A 6,730-nucleotide genomic window follows, 5' to 3' on the forward strand; every position below is an offset into this window, starting at 1 on the left:
CCATACAAAGGATGATCCTTGAGGAGATAGGGGCTGGTGTGGAAGCAACCAAAACCTTTGAGGAACTGACCGTGCGATTCCTTTTTCATTCTCAAGAAACACATCCCACCAAGAGATATCCCAAAAATTACTCAAGTGTTGTTGCTGCTCTTTAATTACCCATAATATTTGTAGTGAAGCCATGGGATATGGCAGTTGGTCCACACCATCCAGCCCAGATCCCTTAAGTTGTGAGATAGCTCAGATTTCTCTGTCCCGTATTTTGCTTTAAGATAGCTTGGGAGAAGAAGCATTGTGGCGTAACCTAATGAGGATTTTCCATACTGTCAGCACTTCAGAATGGAATGATTTCTCCTCTGAAGGGACACCCGTTCAGCGTTGCCCTAGCTGCATGCTAAATCCAGGCTTGGACACATACTTAACAATCCTGACTTAGGCAGATGATCAGAAGTTTCCGCACTTTATTTAGAGAGGTGAGCTGTGGCAGCGTCCCAGAGCTTGTCTCCTTCCATAATTTAGGCAACCAAGAGACTTGTAGTAAAAAAAAAAGGGAATCCACCTCACAGCCTGGCCTACACAAAGGTCAGATAAATCCACAACAGTGTCAGAATAGCATTTACAGCACTCTAAACGCTTATTTCGGTCAAATAAACAGGTAACTTTATCCTTATTGCCATTCTGTTGAGCTTTGTGGTTTGATGGAATTCGCCTAATAGATGGTGGGTTGGAAAGTTGTTGTTGGGTATCAATTTCAGTGTGATATACCTGAGCTTCTCTGATATTGAGTTACAGGGAAAGAATTGGAAATTGTGCCTTACAGAAGACGCAGCAAGACCTAACCATGATAAATTGCTTCTCGGTTGCACGATGGAGACTAGATGCCAGCTGTTAAGCGAAAACCAAGTGGAAAACCATGACCTACTGGAAAATATTTGAGGCATGTCTAGTCTCTGAAGATGAGATACGAGCGGACAATATCAACCCTGAAAACAGATGCTAAATTAATTGGGGCAGGGTTGGCAGAAAGCCACAATTGGAGTGCTGGCGAAGACAAGAGGCAAAAGGGAAGGGGGGAAATATCCGCATGCTTTTCAAATCTATTTGCATCTGCACATACCAATGGGTGGCAACCAAGTTCTACAATATGCTACCTCGAATTCTGTGCCAAAGGCGTTAAACAGAAAATGTTCCATTGCTTAGTCTGCTTCACCTAGTATCAGGCATAGGAATGGAGCTATTTGGGATCAGTGTGCTGTAGTCCCTGACCATTAGGCTGTCCAGCTCAACATTGCCCACCCCGCACATTTCTAGGATCCCAAGCTTTTCCACAAAATGTGCCAGGCATATTGCCCACATATTGCCAAGGGAGACCTCTCCATCTTTGGACACATGTTGCATTGCCAAAAGCACAACCCAGTCAACTATTAAGGAGAGGGAACAAAAAACAGCCAAATGAGCGAGCACAGAATGCTGACTTTTGAGAGAGAGCGAAATCATAAAATTGGAGAGGATAGCTTGAGAATAATAAACAGGACTGTGGCCGAAACCCTGAAAAGGAGCGCTCCACACCGCAACATTTTGTTGCCAATGCCATTGGTTAGTTCCATAGCTGACTGGGTGGCACTGGGGTCTCTAATCTAGAAATAACCCCATCCTTGATGCTCCAAGCAGTTAGCAACATTGATTTAGTTCCTCAACACCCTCGGGGCAATTCCTAGGTTATTTGGAAGAAACCGCTTGCAAGACTAGTTTTGCAGAGTGTGGTTCTGCCTTCAACCAGATTTCTTCACTATTACTGCTGCTTGGTATTCTCTGTATTTTTCAAGCCAGCATTCTCACCTAGCAGAAGAGATAGACATGCAATTCTGCACATCATCCTGAAATGAGCATGCATCTGGATACACATAGAACCAGCTGAGTCTCTTGCTGTAGGACTAGTAGTTTTACTGTTTAACTGCGCTCATCTGGGAGGAATGGCTACTAGCCAGGAGGGCTATGTTCTACCTCCACTGTCAGAGGCAGTGGGAATCACAAGTGGGGAAGAATGATGCTACTAAGCTCAGGTCCTGCTTGCAGGATTCCCACAGGTATGTGGTTGGCCCCTGTGAGAACAGGATGCCTGACTAGATGAAGCATTGGCCTGGTCCAGCAGGCTCATCTTGTGTTCTCATGAAGGGTAGGATTGAAATGTAATTAATAAACTCACAGAGACAGAGAGACAGGTTGATGTTTATTGCGTTATGAATACAGTTGTACCTTGGTTTTCGAACAGCTTAGTTCTCGAACGTTTTGGCTCTGAACGCCGCAAACTCGGAAGTGACTGTTCTGGTTTGCAAACTATTTTTGGAAGCCGAATGTCCAGCGGGGCTTCCGGTTGGCTGCAGGAGCTTCCTGTAGCCAATCAGATGCCGCGCTTTAGTTTCTGAAAGTGAAGTCGAACAGACTTCCGGAACGGATTCCGTTCGACTTCCAAGGTACCACTGTACTTTGTTGGGAGCTGCCTCGAGTGCCTGGGGCAACCCAGTCAGATGGGTGGCTTATTATTATTATTATTATTATTATTATTATTATTATTATTATTATTATGCAGCAAGGAATGGTGAAACTGTGAACACATCTGCAAATTTATCACCCTAACTAAAGCTTCACTTATGGCTAGACAGAATTTAAGATGCCATCTTTGCCCCCTTTCCCCCTTATTCATCAGTGTCTGCTGCTCCTACAGTTGGTGAAGACTGCCCCATAGTGAAAATATCAGGGAACAACACCACACTATAACTATTTCCTGAAAAGGTGGGGACTAGTTGGGGGCTTCATTCCTAGCTGAGGTATCACTAGTGATGGACAAATCTGTCGATTTTGGTTCTTTCCATTTCTCATTTTTCCCAATCTTAAGTTTAGTTCTCCATATTTCTGCAGCAATTTGCCTTTTAAAAAAAATCCTCACAATTTGATATTTAGGTGGCTATTGAAGACATTATTTTGGTTTAAGAAGGCCTTCCCTAAAGTGTGACCTAATCATTTTATGAAATAATTGTAGAAATGGTTTTAGTTTACTGAGTTGATTATACTGTGCACCTTTTTGGTAGCTTTTGGTTATGAAGCTATTTACAAAACCTGCAAATAAATAAGAAAGATAGGAAGTCACACTGAAACTATAGGCCACGCTTTGGTTTTGTCTACACAAGGTTTAATCTCTTAAAGGTTTAATCTCTTATTTCTGTCCAGCAGCCCACTCCAATAATCACTAAATATATATGTGAAGCTTCTTAACCCTGAAGCCGGCAATCTTAAATAAATCTATAAATCTGCTGGTATGTTCGGGAGCCATTTCGTTGCCCTTCTCTTACTGTTCTGCTGCTCTTATCAGCGCTTTGCAAGCAGCAAAGTCCATCTTTCCCCATTACACTTCCCCCAGCGTAAGCCAGGGAGCACTAATGCTGATCAGCCGCAGAAGCTGTTAACTGAAGACTTCAAAAGACAGTTTAATTTCACGGGGAATCTCCCTCTTTGCTGACAGGACATTCTTCAACTGGAGTTTGTCACGGGTGCCTTCCCTTGCTCCCACTGCTTGTCACAGAGCTTGGTGGCAAATTTCTTAGGCAACAAAAGGGCAAAATACAACCATTTAAAGCAGGGGTAGGTAACCTAAGGCCCGGGGGCCGGATGCGGCCCAATCGCCTTCTCAATCCAGCCAGCTGACGGTCCAGGAATCAGCGTGTTTTTACATGAGTAGAATGTGTCCTTTTATTTAAAATGCATCTATGGGTTATTTGTGGGGGCATAGGGGTTTGTTCATTCCCCCCCCCCCAAAAAAAAATATAGTCCGGCCTACCACATGGTCTGAGGGACGTCCACCCACGGCTGAAAAAGGTTGCTGACCCCTTATTTAAAGTGACAGCTCTGGATACCTCGTGTTGCACATCTAAGGTGCCTGATGAACCTTGGTTAGCCCAAATCTCTAATTCTAACAGTATTTAGCATAAAGCATACTAAGGGCTTCATTCCATTACCAAAGCATTTCTAAGCATAAAGTCCCTGACACAAGATGAGGCTCTTGTGGAGGCAGGTTTAAATTCATTGGAGGGAGATAAGTGAAATAAAATAAAATAACAATAACAATAATAAAAATTATTTATATGCCGCCCATCTGACTCGGTTACCCCAGCCACTCTGGGTGGCTTCCAACAAATTAAAACACGACATCAAACATTAAAAGCTTCCCCCTGAACAAAAGTCAGTTAAGTTGTTTATTTCCTTGACATCTGAGAGGAGGGAGTCCCACAGCGCGGGCGCCACTGCAGAGAAGAAATAACCACCGCCATTTAGACACAATAAAATCAAAGGAAGTTTTATTGTCATCATCAAAGCATTGCAGAGTGCATTCCACATGTCGGTGTGGTCAATGGGGAAACGCCGGTGTGTGTTTTTTTAATAAAAAAAAATCTCTGGATTGTACCCAGTGCCTAGTAATTGCATAAGTGTTGACCATTTCCCAAGCCATGCAACATGTTCAAATGAAGGGAGAGGGAGTGGTAATAATAAATAGAATTTTATAGTTTTCCTACCATGACTTCTACTAGGATAAGTTATTCTCTGATATATATATATATATTAAAGGAATATTTCTTTTAAGAACAAGACCCCTGCTGTGATCCGTCGGTATAGCCAGTCTCAAAACATTTGCCATTCCCGTGTAACGAATCATGAGAATGTCATGATGTCAGTCTCGTGATATATGCCACTATGCCCTTCAGGCTGTCTTCTGGTAACTTTACCTGTGTTGTCAAAAGGAAACATTACAAAACATCAAATCAACACAGCACATACTGGGGACTCCTGTGGGGTGGGGTGGGGGTAACTCTAGTAAAACCTTTTGTTCTTCATTCAGACACAACAGGCATGTACTCTACAAAGATATACAGAGTGCAAGTCAAACATGCCGACAGCAATTCACACACAGTACAGTTTTGGAAGCTTCTTATGTCTTGTGCAAAAGTCCACTGTTCATACAGTTTAGAATAGAAATGCACTTTGCAGGAAGTCTCAACTGGTCTACAACATTATTTACATGAACAATCAGAGTCTTTAAAGATTACTGGGTTTTTGCCCTTGCTGCTCAAATCCCTGAGAATACGTATCTACCAGCCTTTTTTTCTTTTCTTTTTTTAAGGGAGTCAGATGACAGAAATGCGCCAGGACATACAGCTAATTGCAATTCACTGTTGCTCATGTGACACAAGTCAGTGACACATGTTAACCACTTAGCTGACACTTGAAGCGTGCTTGTAGTTCAGCTGAAAGGGACCCCTCATTATTCTTTTGAACCTCAAAACACTTCAGCTATCCTCTAAAACGCTGACACTTAGCAGAGTTAAGAGAACCAGCCATTTTGTCCGCTAGGCAGACGGCTGTGTTTATTTGCACAGTCTATATACAAAATGGCTTCCATGCCGCCAACTGCTAGGCAACGTCATTTGACAAACAAAATAGGCATTCTAGAGGCCCGGCATTATAAAAAAAATGCTACTTTTCAGAATATCTCTCTTTGTGTGTTTGCTGGAAGAGAGAAACTGACCATTCCAGGAAGACCCAACCTGCTCAAGGGGGGGGGGAGCTGAAGATAAGGTGATGTTCTGAGGAAAAAATGACAAAATGGAAACACGCAAAATAAAATGCTGTTGGCACAAGTGCCTGCTATAAAATGATGGGCAGCTGTTGCTGTAAGCAGATGCAGACTGAGTGCCACTTAAAGCCTAAAACAAACAAACAAACAAACAAACCCCACAGGGGAAGGGTTTTGTTCCTAGCTTTCAACTCGAAATTTACCTCTTGTCAAGCTACTGGAAGTGGCGAGAATGGTGGATATAAAGAGAGGCAATGAGAGCAGAGTACATGGGGAACATATCACATGATCATCTCTGCACAGGCCCTCTTAATCTACCTAATTCAGTTTGGTCACATAAACCAGACTCTATAGGCCTAAACAAATAGCGAAAGATCCTCCATCTTGGATTTTCACTTGGGAATGATGAAGAGATAACTGGAAAACATGCCCCCTGCTGCAGCTCAAATGTTATGACCTATCTAAAATAACAGCCAATGCACGTAGTGAATTTAGAGGATTAGGGAAGTCTTTCCTTTAATTTTTTGCATTGCTGCAGAGGGGATTAAGGTACGATGATGGCACAAGTGAGAAATTCCCTCACCCGGAATCTCAACAACAACATTTGTAAAGTGCCTCAGAGATCTAGGTGCTGTGCATTCAAACAGAGAAATTCAAAGTTGGGTTCCCCTGCCCCAAATATTACCTCACTGAAATTTCTTAAGTTGCAACTATCTTATCAACAAATATTCAAAACAGATATCTAAATAAATGATGGGAAATGATACATTGTGAGCACCAGAAGTTCAAAATAAAAATAAGGCTATTGGCTGAACGTTTCTCTATTGCCCTTGGGACCCCAGATGTTATTAAACTACAGCTCCCATCATCCCTGACGTGCTGGCCATATTGGCTATGAATGATGGGAGTTGTAGTCCAACAACATCTGAGGACCCAAGGTGTAGAAAGGCTGCTCTATTGAATCACACATTTATGACCCTGCTCGCCATCTTGGGTATTTATCAAAGTCAGGGTATGTTATGTATTGGTGTATACGTATAGTTTTCCCTCAGGTTCTTGGCAGTTGTTTTAGGAGGGAACTTTTGGAGGGATCTTTGAATTATG

The sequence above is a fragment of the Zootoca vivipara genome, chromosome 12 (assembly GCF_963506605.1).
Source record: "Zootoca vivipara chromosome 12, rZooViv1.1, whole genome shotgun sequence".
Lineage (NCBI taxonomy): Eukaryota > Metazoa > Chordata > Lepidosauria > Squamata > Lacertidae > Zootoca > Zootoca vivipara.